Source organism: Hyaena hyaena, unplaced genomic scaffold, assembly GCF_003009895.1.
Source record: "Hyaena hyaena isolate Hyena2069 unplaced genomic scaffold, ASM300989v1 scaffold_67, whole genome shotgun sequence".
In the NCBI taxonomy this organism is placed as follows: domain Eukaryota; kingdom Metazoa; phylum Chordata; class Mammalia; order Carnivora; family Hyaenidae; genus Hyaena; species Hyaena hyaena.
Genome location: NW_024080699.1, coordinates 351442 through 373596, shown reverse-complemented (window position 1 = coordinate 373596; position 22155 = coordinate 351442). Strand labels below are relative to the sequence as shown.

Below are 22155 nucleotides of genomic sequence, written 5' to 3'. Positions count from 1 at the left end.
CTGTCTTCACAGAGACTTTTCCAAAGTCATACCAAAATGCTACTTCTTTTTTTTTTTTTTAATATTTTTATTTTATTTCTAGGAGAAAGAGAGAGAGAGACAGCCTGAGCAGGGGAGGGTCAGAGAGAGCGGGAGCCACAGACTGAAACAGGCTCCAGGCTCTGAGCAGGCAGTCAGCACAGAGCCCGACGCGGGGTTTGAACCCACGAACCGCGAGATCATGACCTAAGCGAAAGTCGGACGCTTAACCAACCAAGCCACCCAGGCGCCCCCCAACATGCTACTTCTAATGGCCCGATGTGTTTTCCCTCATCTTTCCTCAGCGCAGGGTCAGTTGTTAGTGAGCAAGCAGTTGGGGAAGTTAAAGGAAAGGTGATCAGAAAGACAGCCAGAGCTAACACATTCAGAGTGAGCCTCATGCATTCTTTCCCTGGGCTCTTGCATACTCTATAATTCAGGGTATGCTAACTGCTGTAACAAACCTCCCCCACCTCCCTGTCTACCTTTCAGCTGCCTGATAGTATAGATGCTTATATTTTCTTTCCATAAATTCCAATCAGTGGAGTCTGGGTGGCTCATTTGGTTAGGCGTCCGACTTTGGCTCAGGTCATGATCTCGCAGTTTGTGGGTTCGAGCCCTGTGTTGGGCTCTGTGCTGACAGCTCAAAGCCTGGAGCCTGTTTCGGATTCTGTGTCTCCCTCTCTCTCTGACCTTCCCCTGCTCACACTGTCTCTCTCTCTCTCTCTCTCAGAAATAAATAAAACATTAAAAAATAAATTCCAATCAACAGGAGTATTGGTACTGGCAAGCTTAGCTCCACAGAATCATTCAAGGATCTGGCTTCAAACAAGGCTTCATGGCTCCTTGGGCATGGATATTCACCTGGCAGATGAGGGAAGAAAGAGGAGAATTACACATGGAAAATTTAAAGGGCCAGGCACAGAGGTGCCCCCATCACCACCGCTTACATCCCATTTGCCCTATTCTCAAAGGAGGCTGAGCAGTAGAGTCTAGCTACGTGCACGAGAATAGGTTATGGGTTTGGTTGTTTACATGCCTGTGAAAGTCGTTTGTAGGGACGGGCTGGACTCAGCAGTCAGCATCACAGCAGCAACTACTAAAAGCAGACTCCAACAGCCAATCCCTCCGCCTCAGCATTGGTTGGAGAAAATCTCCCACTTCTTTGCTCTCTGTTGTGTCCTCCTCTGCTGTGCCCTGTGCATGAGCAGCTACTGACGACAAACGCATGGGAACCAGTGGACATAAAAGAGAACAAAGCTGCCCTTGTTCCTCTAAACCCCAGCTGTCAGGGCACATCTCTAATACCTCAAATACTGATTCCAAGTGTTTCTCAGAAGTGATCTCTTTAAATCAAATCAAGCCAGAACGCACTTAACATTCATCATCTCCTGCTTTTATGTAGCTCGATAGTGTGAGGTCTCTGGCATCTTGTCAGGCCCTTTGTTGTTGAGCAAGAACACATTTGTTTGAAAACAAAAAAAGATGGCACATCGGAAAGAAGAGCATGATTCTATTGCAGCAAATACAATAAATAGGCCCACTCTTCTTCCTGAGAATGGGCTGCCATTGAAGGCCCAAATGTTCTCGCCCATGGCCATTGTCTTTCCTACAGAGTGGATAGTCTTACAGTGAGGTAGGCCACAATGGAGGGCTTGTCATATCTAAGAGCCTGGAAAAACCATAGGCATTGATCAAAATAAACATTTTCTTGGTGTGTTTTAGGGAGACAATTCTTTTCGCAGGGAACTTGATCTTCATCCACCCATTATGTAGATGATTTGGATAACTTACTTTATCTCTCTTTCTCAATCCCTTCAACTATGAAGTGATATATGGGTATTACCATATAAGGTCATTATACAGAACAACTTAGATGATCTTTATAAAACACTTAGAAAACTGCTGGCACTTTATGAGCACTCAGTAATTATGAACAGTTTTTATTATTACTGCTGTTGTTTTTGTTGGTAGTGGCATTGGAGGTATTTTAAAAATGCAGAGGCAAGAGGGGTAGTTAAAACACTAGTAGTCTAATAATGAAGTGATAAAATTAGATGTAGAGTTGTAGTGGTGACATAAGATAATAAAGATGTGTTGTTTGAATATAAAAAAATTAAATATTTTCTTAACTTGCCCAAAGCACCAGAAATACTTAGTCATTATGGACATGTAGCTTAGCTTCATGTATCATGTGAGGTTTATATAAATTTTACAGTGTAAATGTACACATCTTTCCAGCTGTTATTTCTGAGAATATTTCATCTACAGAAAGTATTGAATTGCAGTTTGTCATATATTTACACAAAGCAAACCGAAGACCTATGTGAAATATGTAATGCACATTATATGATTTCTTTGCAAGAGTGGTTACGCAGAGTCTATATCCTAGACCATTGTAAATGCACATCAGCACCAACATTTTGACGTGTGGACCACAACTGCTGGCCTGTTGACCACAACCAATCAGAATTTAGTGACTTTTGGTCCTGAGCTTTTGCCCACACCATATGCTAGCTCTCAGAACTCAATAACTAAGCTAGAATAGTAGTAGTTGAGAAGCACCATTTTAAACCAACATTGAACTGGGGCACCCAGGTGGCTCAGTTGGTTAAGCATCTGATTCTTGATTTTGGCTCAGGTTATGATTTCATGTTCATGGGATTGAGCCCCATGTCGGGCTCTGTGCTGACAGCATTGAGCCTGCTTGGGATTCTCTCTCTCTCCCTCTTTCTGTGCCCCTTCCTTGCTCCCTCTCTCTCTGTCTCTCAAAATAAATAAATAAACATTTAAACAACAACATTGAACCATAAAAAACATGAAGTATCCATGTTTAGTGATTGATAGCAATAATACTAATGATGACATATTCTTTAAAATATTTTAAACTGTAATATTTGTGTAGGTATGTATTATTTTAAGCTTTTAGTTTAATTCCAGTTGGTTGACATACAGTATAATATTAGTTTCAGGTATAAAATATAGTGATTCAACACTTCCATATATCACTCTGTGTTCATCACGACAAACGAACTCCTTGATCTTCATCAGTTATTTCACCCGTCCTCTCATCTCCTCCCCTCTGGTCACCATCAGTTTGTTCTCTATAATTAAGATGCTGTTTCTGGGTTTGTGAGTGTGTTTCTCCCTCTGTCTTTCTCTCTCTCCTGTTTTTTCCCCTTTACTCATTTGTTTTATTTCTTAAATTTCCCTTATGAGTGAAATCCTACAGTATTTGTCTTTCTCTGGCTGACTTCTTTTGCTTAGCATTATACTCTCTAGCTCCATCCATGTCATTGCAAATGGCAAGATTTCGTTCTTTTTTATGACTGAATAAGTTTTCATTGTGTATATGCCCCACATCTTCTTTGGCCATTCATCATCGATGGGCACTTGGGCTGCTTCCATAACTTGGCTATTGTAAATAGTGTTGTTATAAACAACAGGGGTACATGTATCCCTTTGAATTAGTGTTCTTGTGTTCTTTGTGTAAATATCGAGTAATGTGATTGCTGGATCATAAGGTAGTTCTATTTTTTACTTTTTGAGGAACATCCAAACAGTTTTCCATAGTGGCTGCACCGGTTTGCATTCCCACCAACAGTGTGTGAGGGTTCCTTTTTCTCTACACCCTCACTAACACCTGTTATTTCTTGTGTTGATTTTAGCTATTATGACAGGTGTGAGGTGATATCTCATTGCGGTTTTGATTTGTATTTCCCTGATGACAAGTGGTGTTGAGCATCCTTTAGTGCGTCTGTTAGCTATCTATATGTCTTTTTGGAGAAGTATCTATTCATGTCTTCTGCCATTTTCCAGTTGGATTATCTCAGTTTTTTGGGTGTGTGTGTGTTGAGTTTTATAAGTTCTTTATATATTTTGGATACTCACCCTTTTTCAGATACGTCATTTGCAAATATCTACTCTGATTCAGTAGGTTGCCTTTTAGTTTTGTTGATTGTTTTCTCATAATAATCTTGATAAAGTGTAAAGACACTCTAAAATGTCAAAAGGCTAGAGATAAAATGTCAAAGCTATAAGATACGATAATACTTAAGATTATACAGAAAGGTTCAAAAGTAGACCTATGAAAGGGTGCAATTCGCCTTACTTATGCCCTGAAGCTAAGTGTCTTTCTATCTCTGGAGTCCACTCTGTTTCTCTGGGCTCGTGGCTCCAAGTCTGGTCAGGCTGGGTAGAGGGAGGGCCAACCAGGTAAGTGTGTGACCAGTCTGAGGCTAATTGCTTTCTAGCTTCCGGGCCACTATCATACGATGTAATGAGTAGGACCACCTTGTCCACAATGAGAAAATTTTACACCTCCCAGTCAAGTAGTCAGGCAGATAGGGAAGAACATGGATATATTCACTGAGCATTTACTCTATGGGAAATACCATATCAAGTGCCACGGGAATGACACAAGGTTGTGGTGGTAGGGGCGGGTGGAGGAAGACAAAGGCCTGACCTTAGAAATCTGATGTGACTTGAATGATTTTTATGTAGGTGTGGTCTCTCTGCAGCTCACATCCTTGCCTTAGAGTAACTGTATGTTCCTGAAGGACAGGAATCCCACTGAGATACAGCATGCTATAGGGAAAAACACCTTGTCAGTTTGAACTACTCTGGTTCTCCTCCTATTTAACTCCTTCCGAGCCCATATTTTTCCTGTATAAAATGAGCATAAACAAGAGCACCTGGGTGGCTCAATCAGTTAAGTGTCCCACTTTGGCTCAGGTCATGGTCTCATGGTTCGTGGGTTCAAGCCCCATTTTGAGCTCTGTGCTGACAGCTCAGAGCCTGGAACCTGCTTCAGATTCTGTGTCTCTCTCCCTCTCTGCCTCTTCCCGGCTTGCACTCTGTCTCACTCTCTCTTGAAAATAAATAAACATTAAAAAATTTAAAAAATTAAATGAGCACAATGATCTCAAAGGGTTGTTCTCATGCACATTAGATGCTCTCAGTTAGCCTCTCTTCCCCTTTCATCTTGCTTATAAGAGATGCTTGACAGAGAAATGAATTAGGGACAATTTGTAGAATTATAGAGGGTTTTTTTTTGTTTTGTTTCAGTTTTTATTTAAATTCCAGTTAGTTAACAAGCAGTGTAATCTTAATTTCAGGTGCACAATTTAGTGATTCAATATTTCCATATAATACCTGTGCTATCACAAGTGCTCTCCTTAATCCCCACCATCTATTTAACCCATCCCCATACCCTCCTCCCTTCCGGTAGCCATCAGTTTGTTCTCTATAATTAAGAGTCTGTTTCTTGGTTTCTCTGTCTCTTTTTCTCCCCTATGATTGTTTGTTTTGTTTCTTCAATTCTTCATGTGAGTGAAATCATATAGAATTTATCTTTCACTGACTGAACATATTTCACTTAGCATAATACTCTCTAGCTCTATCCACGTGGTTGCAAATGGCAACATCCCATTTTTTATGGCCAAGTAATATTCCATTGTGTAAATATCCATGGATCTTTATCCATTCATTCATTGATGGTCATTTGGGCTCTTTCTATAATTTATCTATTGTTGAGAATACTGCTATAAACATCAGGGTACATGTATCTCTCTGAATTCCAAAGAAGACATCCAGATGGCCAACAGACACATGAAAAGATGCTCAACGTCACTCATCATCAGGGAAATACAAGCCAAAACTACAATGAGATATCACATCACACCTGTCAGAATGGCTAAAATTAACAACACATGAAACATCAGGTGTTGGAAAGGATGTGGAGAAAGGGAAACCCTCATGCACTGTTGGTGAGAATGCAAACTAGTGTAGCCACTGTGGAGAACAGTATGGAGGTTTCTTAAAAAGTTAAAAATAGAACTACCCTATGATCCAGCAATTGCACTACTTGAATTATAGAATGTTAAAACTGGAAAATCCTTTCAAAATCATGTAGTTCAACTATCTTATTCAATTTAATTATAATTTTCCTTTTCTTAGAGTTATGAATTGATGGGAGAAGAGCTGCTACCATCAAAACATAATGACATCTTTTCTACTAGACAGAAAAAGATAAAAAAGAATGAGATACCAAATATTGGTGAAGGTGTGGAGAAACTTTATGCACATCTTTAACAAGCATGTATATAGACTGGCTCAACTTTTCCAGGGTGCAGTCTAGGTGATAGAGACCAAAAATTTTAATATATATACCGTTTGATGTAGCAATCTCACATCTAGGAATTTATCCTGTGGAAGTAATTAACCAATTAAATGAAGATATGTTTGTAAAAGAATCTTCACTGTAGTGTTGTTCATAATAGTGAGATGCTAGAAACACTCTTAATATTCCTAAATAGGGGCTTAGTTAAATAAATGGTGGTATACCTATTTGGTAGAGTATATAACAAATCTATGTTAATTGGTACGGAAAGATTTTCACAAAGAATTGAACATGAAAAGCGGGTCTCAGAGCATCATGCAGGGTACCACTTCATTTTATGTACATTTATGAAAGTGTGCATGTTTCTGTACACAGAAGGATGTTGGGAAGATGGTCACCATGGTCACAAAAGTTGCTTCTGCATCATTTGGGATAATTTTTACTTTCTTTATAGTCTTCTAAAATGCATGGATTGTCTACCGGAGCATGTACTGATGTTATTATCAGAAGAAAATCACAAAGCTATTTTCATTTTGAAATGAGGTAGAAAAATAAAGACCTCTCCGTATTTACCATTAAAACTTTTTTTTATTAATTTATTTTTGAGAGAGTGAGTGCACAAGCAGGGGAGGGGCAGAGATAGTGAGAGAGAGAATCCCAAACAGGATCCACGCTATCAGTGCAGAGCCTGTTGTAGGACTTGAACACAGGAACTGTGAGATCATGACGTGAGCTGAAATCAAGAGTTAGACACTAAATTGACTGAGCCCCCCAGATACCCCAACCCTTATTCCCCATTTTAATAATGGTACTTGGGTGGTGTCACAGAATCCATTATTCTGCATTTGTTTATTTGTTGGTTTTAAAGTTTTTTAATTCATTTTGAGAGGGAGATAGAGCAAGCTGGGGAGGGGTAGAGAAGGGGAGAGAGAGACTCCCAAGCAGGTTCTGAGCTGTCAGTGCAGAGCCTGACGTGGGGCTTGACTTCATGAACTGTGAGATTATAACCTGAGCTGATATCAAGAGTTAGACACTTAAGCGACTGAGTCACTCAGGCACCCCTATTTTTATTATTTAACCTGACTGCCAAACCAATTGTGCACACAGTCATAACTATAGAAAGCCCGCACTCCAATTATTTTTCTGATGTCTCCATCTCCCCTTCAGATGTTTTGGGAGTTACCACAGGTCTCTCTTTTTTTTTTTTTTTTTTTTAAATTTTTTTTTTAATGTTTTATTTATTTCTAGGAGAGAGAGAGAGAGAGCGTGAGCAGGGGAGGGTCAGAGAGAGAGGGATTCACAGACTGAAACAGGCTCCAGGCTCTGAGCTGGCAGTCAGCACAGAGCCCGACGCGGGGCTCTAACCCACGAACCGCGAGATCATGACCTGAGCGAAAGTCGGACGCTTAACCGACTAAGCCACCCAGGCGCCCCACCACAGGTCTCTTTTTGAAATGAGATGGTGAATATATAAATATATAAATGAATAATAAAGATTATTCCTGTCTTTCCCTCATTGTAAAGCTTACATCATCATAAATCCACTTCTTTCCTAAATAAGAGCACATGGTTAGCCCTCCTATAGTGTAAATCTGTCCTTAAATGACAACTAAACAAAACAGATTTCCTGTCTTGTGATAAAAGAATGTTGAGGACTACCGGGCAAGATGTAGGATGCGTACTGTGTACTGGTTGCCATGGTTTTGGCTGAGGCTGGGCTATTTAAGCTTATCCTTAATTTGGATAGGCATGAGTCTCAGCTTTGCAGGGTTAAAAATGGTTCAGAAGGCTTGGCTGTTTTTAGATTGAATGGGAGTCTGGCTATAGTAACAGCTAAAAATAGAAGGTCTTCTCTTTAATTAACCCTTTAGGTACCAAACTGGCTAAAATAATTGCAATATATTCTCTTTAGAAAATGCATCTGGAATGACACAAAGAAAGCTGTTATCTAATTATATAGCATTTTGGAACAAACATCCTGAGATTAAAGAAAAACCACCCTGCTATATATAAATATATGTATATGTATATGTATATGTATATGTATACGTTAAAGGGTTGTTTCAAGCTTTAAAAATCAGCTAGTCAGTTCCCATGGCAGCTTTACTCTGTCGAAGGATTCCAGATCATAACCAATGTAACATTTTTAGCAGCTATTTTCTTTTTCCATTTGCAAATAGCAGTAAACAGACGGTGGACTCTTATCCTTGGTTTTGTTGCCCATATTATTTCGTGTGGCATGCTGTGCATTATTTAAAAAATGCAGATGGCTTCTGTATCAAGGACTTTGACACTGAAGATAGAAGAATCTATAAAGACTAGCTAAATAAGTGTATGCTAGTTTCCACTCAGGATTTCCAACCCCTCTTTTTTGAAACTGTGGAAGCTCTTTGATGGGCACATGGTGGTTTGGAAAGTCCATTCAAACCAGAATCAGAGAACAAAAGGTCCATGTCCAGTCTTGCCCCTGATTGGGTCTGGAATCTTGGACAAATCACTTAATCTGCTTGGGTCTCACTTTTCTTTCCTTTTTAAAATACTGTTCATTTATTTTTGAGAGAGAGAGAGAGAGAGAGAGAGCATGCACGTGCACAAGCAGAGGAAGAGAGAGAGAGGGAATGATAGAATACAAAGCGAGCTCCAGGCTCCAAGTTGTCAGTACAGAGCCCAACGCAGGGCTTGAACTCAGAACAGCAAGATCATGACCTGAGCTGAAGTGGGACCCTTAACTGACTGAGGCACCCAGGTACCCCTCTCACTTTTTTTTTTGTAAAATCAGTTTTGAAGATGAGTTGTCTACTTCAAAAATTTTTATTATTTCTTGGGGTGCCTGAGTGGCCCAGTCAATTAAGCGCCTGACTCTTGTTTTCTGCTCAGGTGATGATCTCGTGGTTCAAGCCCCACATGAGGCTCCATGTTGATAGCAAAGAGTCTACTTGGGACTCTCTTTCTCTCTCTCTCTCCCTCATTCTCTCTGCCTCTCCCCTGCTCATGGTCTCTCTATCTCTCTCAAAATAAATAAATAAACTTAAATTTTTTTAAATTTTTATTATTTCTTGTTTTGAAATAGCTGAATGCTTTCTTCAAACAAAACTCATGTGGAAGCCCATTATGGAAACAGAAAACAAGCAGTTCTACTTGCTAATGTTGGCCCAGGGGCACTTGGGTGGCTCAATTGGTTAAGCATCTGACTTCTGCTCAGGTCATGATTTCACGGTTCGTGAATTTGAGCCCTGCATCAGGCTCTGTGCTGACAGCTCAGAGTAGGCTTGGGATTCTCTATCTCCCTCTCTCTCTCTCTCTCTCTGCCCCTCCCCTGTTCACTCTGTGTCTCTCTGTCTTAAAAATAAATAAACATTAAAAAGTTATTAAAAAAATAAAGTTGGCCCAGGGTTGGGGAGAGTCCTGAATGTTTCTCTCTTGGTCTTTATGCAACCAATTCCTGGGCACCTTTGACATATTGATTAGGATACCCCAGGGCTTCTCAATAGCACGACTTGAGGACCATTGGGTTAGGTAAAATTTCATGCCTCATTCAGCGTTAGAAGTCAGTCTATAGCTCTGAGACATCTCAAAAAAATAATACCCTAAGAATCTTTTAGAAGGTTGGAGTCCCCATATTACACCAGCAAAAATAAAGTATAGCAACTTCCAAAAGATAGTAATTATTATTTTTAACATTATGGGTTAGAAAAACTGTTGTCTTGGGGGTGCCCGGCTGGCTCGGTAGGTAGAGCATGCTACTCTTGATTTCAGGGTCATAAGTTCAAGCCTCACTTTGGGCATGGAGCTTAAGGGGAAAAAAAACCCTGTTACCTTGATTTTCCTAACATATGACATCAAGTGATACTGATGCGAGTCTTCTTCCACCGCATGTACTTTATGAGATCTCACAATAAAATGATTGGCTGCTTGATGCATCCCCTTTGCTGCTTTGTCTGTTTAAAATGTCTACCCATTAACTCATTATTTTATGATGAACATCTTTTTTTTGTATTCTTCTTGGATTTTCTTATGGCATTAGATAGCCCACAAACTCCGTTATCGTGAATAACAGAATGCTGTTTATAAGGACCACTTGTTTATTGTCGATGTTCATCCAGCCTCCACCTGTATTTTATGCAGCACTGCTCTGTTTTTATTTACAGAAGAAGTTGGAAAGGAGAAGAGCTCTGGTTGGATCAATGACTTGTGGGCTCACAGGGAGAAAGCTGGAGAAACGAAGGTTCTGTTTAAAACCTGACCATTTGTTATTCTGTATGTTCTGATACAGGGCTACTGATGGGAGGTAGCAATATAGAGCAAAAAGGACAGCGCATCTTCTCAGATTTTCTTCATTATTTCCAACAAGATTCAACAGGATCAACAATGAAGGCTCTCTGATTCTTGCCTCGATTTCACATCTGTAAGAGCTGTGATTTGCGTAGGAATCAAGTGCGGTGTCATCTGTAGCTGGAAATCGTGAGTGCTTTGGGTGCCGTGCTGCACAGATAAACTAAAGCTGAGTAAAAGTATGAGAATTTAACAATATGATCTTTATGAGAACAAAATATTGTGATATGATCTTTATGAGGGACAAAATATTGTGTACATACCCCATATGATTAAAGCTAACATTTGTATTGTGCTTTCCAAATCACTATAGTGGCTATAAATAGTTTCTCTACAAACTATTTATAGAGAAATCACATCAACCACCCACCACTTGTTAAAATGGAGCAAGTATTTTAACACAAAGGCAACTTTACAAAACAGCAGGGGAATTGGTAATGGAAAGAACAGATAGGCTGGAAATGACAGGCAGGAGACTTAACTGATTTCTTCCTTTTCTATTTTTAACCTTTAACGTGTAATATATATTCAGAGAAATGCACGTGTCAGCTAGCTGAATTTTCACTAATTTAACATGCTTGTGTACTTAGCAGCAGGTCAGGAAACGATGTAACACAAAACCCCTGAGTCTTCAGGTCACTGTCCTTCCAAGGTTACCTGGTGTCTTGTCTTCTAATTGCACAGATTAGTTTAGTTTGTTCTTAACTTTAAAAAAAAATTTTAAATTTATTTTTGAGAGAGAGAGACAGAGCGTGAACAGAGGAGGGGTAGAGAGAGAGCAAGTCAGAATCTGAAGTAGGATCCAGGCTCTGAGCTGTCAGAATAGAGCCCGATATGGGGCTCAAACTCACAGACCATGAGATCATGACCTGAGCTGAAGTCGGACGCCCCTGTTTTTAACTTTTATATAAATGGAATGCTACAGTATGTTTTTTGTGGCTGGTTTCTTAGATTTAATTTTGTTTGTGTGACTCATCCATGGTGTGTGTTTGTTCTGCTACACAGTATCAAGTTGTGCAACCATAACACAATTTATTGATCCATTCCAGTGTTGATAGACCTTTTGGTAGTTTTTGCTTTTTGGCCACTACAAATTGTGCTTCTCATGAACATCCTTGATGATGTCTTTTGGGTATATATTTAGGAGTGAAATTGCTGGCGTAGAATAAGCACATGTCATGTCCACATTAATAGGTTCTGCCAGATAGTTTTCCTAATGGTTGTACTAATTTACACTCTCAACAATAGTGGAGGAGAATTCTGTTTGGTGTGTATACTTTCCAACATTTGTTGTTTTCTAGTGGGTGAGTAGTGCTATAACTTTATGCTTTTAATTTTCAGTTCCTTGATGACAAATGAAGTTGAGCACCTATTCATTCGTGTGTTGGTTATTTGTTTTCTTTAATAATTTTTTAAAAATTTTACTTTAAAGTGATCTCTACCCCCATTCATGGGGCTTGAAGTCATAACCCCAAGACCAAGAACCACATGGTCCACCAACTGACCCAGCCAGGCGCCCCATATGTGTATTGGTTATTTGGAGAGTTTCTTTTGTGAAGTGTGTCTGTTCAGGGTTCTTGCCCAGTTTTCTATTGGTTATCTTTTTCTAATTGATTTGTAGATGTTCTTTATATATGCTGGATGATTTCCTCATTTTCTTATGTACAAGTGTTTAGGTTTATGTTAGGTATATTTTTCATGTGTTCAGGTACTCTGTTTATGCAGAATATGCATCAATATGCATCTTAGATCACTGTATATTCAGGCCTGAAAAGCTTCTAACAGCACTTAGGTGACAAAAGTAACATTATTCCAAAATTGAAAGTATTGTATGCAATCAGCTACCATAAAATGCATCATTATTATTTAATGACATTTTACATTCATGATCTATTTTTTTTATTTTTAGCTTTTTAATATTGCTTGATTCATTGCTTAAAATGAATATGAAGATAAGAAAGATAACCATCCTTCCTCCAATGTGAAGGGATAATGATCTTGCTTTGTTTTTTTGTTTTTGTTTTTTTATTTCTAGGAGAGAGAGAGAGAGAGAGAGAGAGAGACAGCGTGAGCAGGGGAGAGTCAGAGAGAGAGGGAGTCACAGACTCTGAAACAGGCTCCAGGCTCTGAGCTGGCAGTCAGCACAGAGCCCGACGCGGGGCTCGAACCCACAAACCGCGAGATCATGACCTGAGCGAAAGTCGGACGCTTAACCGACTAAGCCACCCGGGCGCCCCGGGATAATGATCTTGCTTTGAATTTGTTAAAATAGACCATGATGTCTTTTTAAAAATTAATTAATTAATTTTATTTTTTTCCTTAAATAGTTTATTGTCTAGTTGGTTTCCATATAACACCTAGTGCTCATCCCAACAAGTGCCCTTCCCCTCTCTCCGACCTCCATCAGCCCTCAGTTTGTTTTCAGCATTCAAGTGTCTCTCATGGTTTGCCTCCCTCCCTCTCCCCAACTATTTTCCCCCTTCTTTTCCCTCCTGGTGCTCCTTTAAGTTCCTCCTAATCCACCTATACGTGCAAACATATGGTAGCTGTCCTTCTCTGCCTGACTTATTTCGCTCAGCATGACCTGAGCGAAAGTCAGACACTTAACCAACTGAGCCACCCAGGTGGCCATAGAATCTGCATTTTTTTTTTTTATTTATTTCTAGGAAGAGAGAGAGAGACAGCGTGAGCAGGGGAGGGTCAGAGAGAGAGGGAGTCACAGACTGAAACAGGCTCCAGGCTCCGAACTGGCAGTCAGCACAGAGCCCGACGCGGGGCTCGAACCCACGAACCGCGAGATCATGACCTTATCGAAAGTCGGACGCTTAACCGACTAAGCCACCCAGGCGCCCCTAGAATCTGCATTTTTAAACAAACTCCAAGATTGGAGAACCAGTGCTTTATTACAGGATTTCCCTCCCTAATCCTGGGGTGCTGATGTCCAACCTTCTTCTAAGAATTCTGAACCAGGCAAGGGAAGAAACTGAGCAGGAGAGGAAACTTAAGAGACAGGAGAGAGAGACACAGACAGGCTGTTAGAGAAACATAGCTGCTGAAAGATTGAAGGTTGCTGGGGTGGAGTGGGAGGAGGAAAGAGAGAATTTACATTAACACTGTTCCTTAGAGTCAGAGTTTTGTATGAATAAAAATAAATTGATTTGGAAATGTGAAGGTGCATGTGTATTCCTCTTCCCTCCATGGATGCTTTACTTATGAGGAAGAGAATGAAGAGAAGGTGGCCCTAGCTCTCTTTCCTGTGACACTGCTGAGTCAAAATATGTCATTGTATTTCACACACTTTCTTTGTACGGAGCCACAAAGAAGACATCAACTCCACTTTCTAATTAGCTGTTGATATGATACATAAGAAAACAGTAACTATTAGGTTTTTTTCCCCAGGAATTTTCTAGTTCCTTCAAGTCTATTACCATAGACACCATATATACTAAGTATAACAAATAAATAATATAGATATAAAGGGTTACTTCAGGGACATATGTTGATTTCAAATACAGTTTTGTATGTGAAAAGACGCTAGGTTCAGTTCTTAAGTGATAGAACAGGGGCTCAATAAATGATTATTAAAATCACTTACTTTATAAATCTGGCATGAGGAAGAAGAGCTAATCCTTCTCTTACAGCCCCAGGAGCATTACATTACACTAACCATCATCACTTATACGTGAGAAGGGAGGGCAACATAATTTGAAATATGTTTTATCTGAATCCATGTCATAAAGATCTCTGAATCTGGGACTTTAGATTTGCATGTTATATTGTATTTAATATTGAAAAAATATTATTTAAATTAAAATAAAATTAAGTAAAACAAAAGCTGGGTAGAACAAACTGGGGGAACTGCCTTTCTGGTTTTGCTGTTTCATATTCTGCCTTCGAATGTGAGCAGAACAGATTCTTTTCAGAGTCAAAATAGAGAAGTGTTTTTCTCCTAATCAAGCTCAAGTTCTTTGATTTAACAATTGGCGTGAATCACTTTACTGGGTGTGCACATTACCATTTACTGACCTTCTTGATCAAACCCCAATAAGAAGTCTTATACGTAACCACTAAATATGTAAATCTTACTTTCTTATCTGTCAAATGAATGTATTTACTATTTTGATTGTTGTGGCTGCTGTGCCTCTGACAGCACAATATTTAACAAACAAAGAGCTCTCTGAGTTATCTTACAGTGGAAAAAGCATGGCTTTGGACTCTCACTTGGATCCCGCTACAAGTCAGGTAAGTTACGTTAGCAAATTACCAGGCCACTCTGGCCTTCTGTTTCCTCCTCTATTATCAGGGGGGCTGAAACCAGCGATGTATATATAGATGTAAGAGTGAATGGGCCTAGGACTCACTGGGGCGCCTGGGTGGCTCAGTCAGTTAAGCGTCTGACTTCGGCTCATGTCCTGATCTCGCGGTTCGTGGGTTCCAGCCCTGTGTTGGGCTCCGTGCTGACAGCTCAGAGCCTGGAACCTGCTTCAGATTCTGTATCTCCCTCTCTCTCTGACCCTCCCTGCTCACGCTGTCTCTCTTTCTCTCTCTCAGAAATAAATAAAACATTAAAAAAAGTTTAAGACTCACTTATAGACCTTGGCTCCTAGGAGACACAGCCAAATAAATAGTATACTTGTATCTTCTGACCAGAATCCCCCAAATAAGAAATAAAATAACTAAAGGAAAATTTATTGTTTCCTAATGACACAAGACAAAACAAAACAAACCCCACTGGTCATCTTTGAAAGAACCGACTTCTTACTGTGAAAATTGGTGCATAAAGAGAAAGGATTGAGCATCTACCCTATCTCTCCTGTACGGTCTATAATCAAGGTGATTAAATAGTTTATTAGGGAAAGTTCTTTATAGAGGAGTTCCAGCTAATAAATGTGAAAATAGTGGTAGGACTGGAATATTTCCAACTGCAAATGATGACTCTAGGCAATGATCATGAATGAACGTAGAGCAGCTAGGGGGCAGGCTAACAGGCAAGTTTGTAATGAGTAGATCAGGTCAATAACTCCTGAAACCATTGGTCGATCTTAGGATCACACAAAAAGATATCCAGGCATTAATGCGATACAGTGCAGTCCCAAACCCCACCTAGAAAGTATTCTTTCCAAACCCATTGAAGCTGAATCTACTTGAGGTCTAATTTCTAGTTTACACAACAAATACAGGAGATAAGAGCGTATTGAAGACACCCAGGGATGGATTAAAATCCAAGAAATTCTACCATGCAAATGATCTGAGCTGGTTTCTTCAGTAAATAAACTAAAAGGAAAAAGAAAATAAGGAGAGGGAATTTATTACGAGATTACGAGAATTAAGATAATGTATGAAGCAAATACAGAATGCACATTTTGTTTGGATCTTGTTTCAAAGAATCAACTGAAAAAAGAAACTGTATATGAGACCACTGGGGGATTTTTTTTTTTTTTTAAATTTTAGAGAGAGAGTGCGTGCAAGGGGGAAGACAGGGAGACTCTTAGGCAGGCTCCATGCTCAGCATGGAACCCAACACGGGGCTGCATTCCACCACCCTGGGATCATGACCTGAGCCAAAATGAATAGTCAGACACTCAAGCAACTGAGCCATCCAGTTGCCCTAGACAGTTGGGGGAAATTTGAATAGTGATTAGATATTTGATACTATTAAGAATATTTTGTTAATTTTAGGTTAAATATGGCATTTTGTTATGTTAAATTAAAAAGTCATCTTTTGAAGTATTTTTGATGGAAAATTTGATGATTAGGATTTGCTTCAAAATGATCCAGTGTCAGGGTGATGGATGAAAGTAGAGATGAAAACACTTCAGCTGTGCATTGGCAATTATTGAAACTAGGTTTAGGAAACATGAAGGTTCATTATATTATTCTCTCTGCTTTTGTGTGTGTTTGAAGATTTCCCTCATTTAATGTTTTTTTAAATAGGAAAGAGTAATAAACACTGATTAAACTGGACACTTAGGATTTGTACAGGATCTTGGATCTATATTTGTATTACTTTCTTGTGGCTGCCATAACACATTAACCCAAGCTGGGTGGGTTAAAACAACAACTCTCACAGTGTTGGAGTTTAAAGGTCTGAAGTCCAGCAGGGCTGTGTTCCCTCTAGGGGCTTTAGGGGAGAACCCATTTCTTGCCTTTTCCAGCTTCTGGGGGCTGCTGGCATTGCTTGACTTGTAGTTTTGTGACTCTGGTCCCTGCCTCCATGGTTACATCATCTCTTCTGTTTGTAATCTCCCTCTGTCTCACTCTTTTTAAAAACACTTTTTTAACATTTATTTTTGAGAGACAAAGCATGAGCAAGAGAAGGACAGAGAGAGGGAAAAACAGAATCTGTAGCAGGCTCCAGGCTCTGAGCTGTCAGCACAGAGCCCCACACAGAGCTTGAACCCATGGACTGCAAGATCATGACCCGAGCCAAAATTGGACGCTCAACTGACTGAACCATCCAGGCGTCCCTCCCTCTGTCTCACTCTTACAAGGACATGTGTCATTAGATTTAGGGCCCATTCAAAGAATCCTGGGTGATCCTTAATTAATTAGTGAATTAATTAACTATTAAAGTTTTTTATTTAAATTCCAGTTCGTTAACATACAGTATAATATTAGTTTCATGTGTACAATATAGTGATTCAACAGTTCTATACAACACCCGGTGCTCATCACAAGAAGTGTCCTCCTTAATCCCCATCACCTATCTCACCCATTCCCTACCCTCTCCCCTCTGGTGACCATTAGTTTGTTCTCTAAAGTTAAGAGTCTGTATCTCGGTTTGCCTCTCTCTCTTTTCGTCCCCTTATGATCTTTTGTTTTGTTTCTTAAATTTCATATATGGGTGAAATCATTTGGTATTTAATTATATCTGCAAACACCCTTTTCCCAAATAAGGTAATATTCACAAATTACTAAGATTAGGACATGGACATATCTTTTTGGGGGTCATCATTCAACCCACCACAATGACAGACTTCAATAAGAAGATTTGAAAACTAATAACCCAAACAAGTGGTTCAGTCTTTCTAAATCTGATATTAAAGAATAACTGTCAGGGGATGCCTGGCTGGCTCAATCAGTAGAGCATGTGACTCTTGATTTCAAGGTTGTAAATTCAAGCCCCACATTGGGTGTAGAGATTACTTAAAAAAAAAAAAAAAGCTGTCAGTTATCCCTAATTCCAAATATGTGAAATATCCTTGATGTCTCCCTTTCTACCTTACCACATAGGCAAGTCTTATGATTTTTACTTCTAAAATTTAAATAAAATCTTTTTTTTTTTCCATCAACACTTTCAATGACTTACTCTCACTTACCATATTCTACAGTGATCTTCTTACTGATCTTCCTGGCTTTCATCTTGTCTCACTTCATTCCATTCTCTATGCAGAATCCAGAGTAGTTAAAAACAAAAGAAAACAGACTTCACAGATATAATCATTGCTCCTTCTTTGCTCATTACCTGAAATAGTGGTCCATGCTTCCAGAATAAAATGCAAACTCTTTACCATAGTTTCAAAGCTGGGAGTAATTCAGTTTTTCTTTGTCTACACATGTCTGAGGCCATTCTCATTCTTGCTCACAACTGTCTACCCTTCTGGCTTCCCTTAAATATGCCCAACCCAATTCCACCCGATGTAATCCCTAAAAAGGAGAAACCAGAATGTCGTTACCACTAGAATTCTATTGATAATTGAGTAAGTTGTTTTAAAAACAGAAATATTAGTTTATTGTTGAATACATTAGAATACATGTATACATTAGAAAACATGTAAACAAAATGTAAATGCTCTCCTCCCATCTCCTCACCATCCTACCTTCTAAGATCATGACATTTTGCGTTATATCCTTTCAGAATGTATGTTTAAATATAATATATATATTATTATATAACTTGATAACCTGCTTTTTTTCTACCTAACAATGAATTGAGAATCTGTTTCCATGTTATTACATATATATATATATATATATATATAGCGCCATATATAGCTTTATCATTATGCAGGCTTTTGATCTATATTTCTACATCACCCCAACCAGTCTTGTACCAACTTGCATTTCCACCCACAGTGCATATATGTGCTCATTTACCTGCATCTCTGGAAATTTTTGTAATCTCTGTCAATTTGAGAGATGAAAAACAGCACTCTATTGTTTCCATTTGCGTCTTTTGGATGGTAGTTAAGTTGATTTTTTTTTGTTTGTTTTGTTTCTGATAACTCTCACCTGTAGAGCTTCATGATTGTATAATTAAAAGTGTTTGCTTGGGGCACCTGGGTGTTTCAGTCGGTTGGGTGCCTGACTCTTGATTTCGGCTCAAGTCATGATCTTGCTGTCAGTACAAAGCTTGGTCAGGATTCTTTTTCTGCCCCTCTGTCATTCAAGCACACAATCTCCCTCTCTCTCTCTCTCTTTCTCTCAAAATAAATAAACTTTAAAAGAAGTGTTTGCTTACATATTATTTTATTTTTATTTTTTAGAGAGCACAATTGGGGGAGGGGCGGGGGGGGAGAGAGAGAGAGAGAGAGAGAGAGAGAGAGAGAATCTTAAGCAGGCTCCAGGCTCAGCTCAGAGCCCAACTTGGGGCTTGATCCCATGATCCTGGGATCATGACCTGAGCAAAATCAAGAGTTGGAATTCCAACTGACTGAGCCACCCAGGTGTCCCAAAGTTTGGTTACATTTTAAAAATAAATAGCAAACTATCTAAGGAAGAGACACATATGCCATTCAGCACTGCTTCCTAGAGACCCCACCACTATGCCCTGGTATAGCGTTCTATCAATGCCTTACAACTGTTCATGCTTGTGTATTCAAGGGCATAGTCTGGGCTTTATTGTTTTCACTAGGGAAGTCTTTATTTCCTTCTTGTAAGATGTGAGTTATAGAAAATCACTCATGATATTTCATGGTACCATGTCTGATACGATGCTGTAGATTTTCAAATGTATTGCTAGCTTGCTTATGCTGTGATACTAGAAATTACAGCAGGAACACATTTATCTGTCCAAGGTCCTGAAATCTTTCATACTTTTATTCTATAATCGTGTGTATTATTTTGAACTCTGAGTGATTTTCTATCATTTCATACTTCTTATGCCCTCTTTCATGTATGTTTTTCTAAGGTTGTACATTTGAGTGTGGATCAATTGACTAAATAGAACAATTTTACACATGATGGAGTGCCATAAGTTTTAAGAGCTACTTAAAAAAATAACAAAACAAATAAGTGTGCTTACAGTTGTGATTGTGAGACCAAGTATCTTCAAACATAAGTGGGGGCACCTGGGTGGCTCAGTTGAGTGAGTGTCCAACTTTGGCTCAGGTCATGATCTCATGGTTCATGAGTTTGAGCCCTGCTCTATGCTGACAGCTCAGAACTGGAGCCTGCTTCAGATTCTGTGTCTCCCTCTCTCCCTGTCCTCCTCCCGCTCATGCTCTGTCTCTCAAAAGTAAATAAACATTTAAAAAATTAAAAAAAAACATAAGTGAGGGTGACTCAAGCCACAGCTGAACAGAGACCTAATTACAAATGGAAATTTTAAAGAAAGAGGTGAGCAAACCTCTTTAAGATCAGCATCAGGGATATCAATAAATTATATGATCAACTAAAAAATCAGGAGTGCTATACTTAAAATTTGAAAAGAATCTGTAAGGCAAAAGAGACATGTGGAAATAATGTTTTGCTTTAATGGAAAATATGGAGAGCCAAGGGACAGGATGTGCCATTTCATGAAAAGGAATAGTGACACTGGAAAGACACACAGTTTGTACTATTTTTAAAAAATCTAGTCCTTACCAAAAACAAAGGTCAGCTGTGATCAGATATGTGGCTCATACACCATCTGTGATGGGAGGAGGAAAGTCAAACTAGACCAAGGAAGGAAGTGTCAGCATTTATTGAATGAATGAGCACTCTATGTAACTTTATAAAAATAGGCCCAGTGCAAAGAGAAAAATAAATTAGAAAAGATAGTTCCTTTCTCTCTGAAACAGATAGGACAGACACAGAAAGGGAGGACTCAGAATCCTAGAGTTTAACCCTTTCATTGAACAACAGCTCAGAAAGGCTAAGTGACTTGCTCAAGGTCACACGGCTTACTAACAGTAGAGCTGGGACGGGGCACCTGGGTGGCTTAGTCGGTTAAGCGTCCGACTTTCACTTAGGTCATGATCTCGGGGTTCGTGGGTTCGAGCCCCGCGTCGGGCTCTGTGCTGACTGCCAGCTCAGAGCCTGGAGCCTGTTTCAGTCTGTGACTCCCTCTCTCTCTGACCCTCCCCTGCTCACGCTGTCTCTCTCTCTCTCTCCTAGAAATAATAAAATTTAAAAAAAAAATTAAAAAAAAACCAGTAGAGCTGGGACTAGGAATTAGTAGTTCGTCTCTGTCATGGTGGTCTTTCCCCTCTGACAGCTGTTCTTTATGAAACAAGTATCACATTCATATGAACAAGCACGCATTGGAGTTAGATGCAAAAATTGGCAACAAAACGGAAAGATGATAGAATGAATGGCATGAGAAGGAATTTTGCAGTGTGAGTCAGGTGAGATGAGTCAGGTTTGATAAAAGTTTTAAGGAGGGCAATGAAGAAGACAGAGGTGACGGTAGGTCCAAAGTTACCGAGGGAAGCCCCGTTAACCATATTCAAGCATATGAGTCCAATCAGAGAAAAGGTCAGAAGAATGTGTTCAGCAAATAAAGGACAAGAGTCTCTTACGTGCTCAATTAACCAGGATGCAGCTGAAACAAGGAGTTTCAGATAACTGAAATTTCTGATTAGGTACCTTTGCTTTTTTTCCCCCATAAGTCACACTTTCCACCATGGTTGTAAATGCTTCTCAAACATGGTATTTCATCTTATAAAGCCTGAGGCCTTTCAGGATATTTCTGTTCCAGTTCTGATTCTGTCACAGACTAACTGTTTGGCCTTGGGGAAGTCACCTTACCTCTTAGAACACCATTGCCAAATCTGTAAAATTATGGCCTCCAGCGCCAGACTTTGAATTTTTTCAATGTTTATTTATTTACTTTTGAGAGAGAGAGAGAGAGAGAGAGAAAGCATGAGCAGGGGAGGGGCAACCAGAGAGGAAGACACAGAATCTGAAGCAGGCTCCAGGCTCTGAGCTGTCAGCACAGAGCCCAACATAGGGCTGGGACTCACAGACTGTGAGATCATGACCTGAGCCTAAGGGGGAGGCTTAACTGACTGACCACCCACGCACCTCTCCAGGGCCAGACTTTGCATGAAAGAACCACCTGGGACTCTTGTTAAAGAAGTAAATCCCTGGACGGCCATCGTAGGTCCATTGAAATAGGATCTCCAGAAGAAGCACTTGGACCATGGAATCTGTTTTTTGTTACCAGGAAAGTTTGGAAAGCTCTCACTACATGAGATTCATCTATGATTCATCTTTCTCACTGGAGTAAGCTCAGAATTTCTGAAGCAATTGCATCTCTGTTTGATGGACTGGGGATCACTGCCAATATAAACATTGTAAGAATCTGTAGCTTTGCATGGAGAAAGGGCAGAAAAATGGATAAATGCTCTAGCTTCCAATTATCTCCTTTTGAGTATAAAATTTAATAAATGAGCTCTCTGATGTCAGCTTTAAAAATTCTATTAGCCAGAAAAAATACTCTATCTTCAATGTGCCTGTATTACAAATAAAAGTCTCAGCAT

General features: G+C 39.5%; 1 pseudogene; it reads right to left on the bottom strand.

Moving 5' to 3' along the window:
• The window catches only part of LOC120232082, a 29993-nt pseudogene extending 8222 nt beyond the window's left edge, over positions 1–21771 (bottom strand).
• Between the last annotated feature and the right edge of the window lie 384 nt (positions 21772–22155).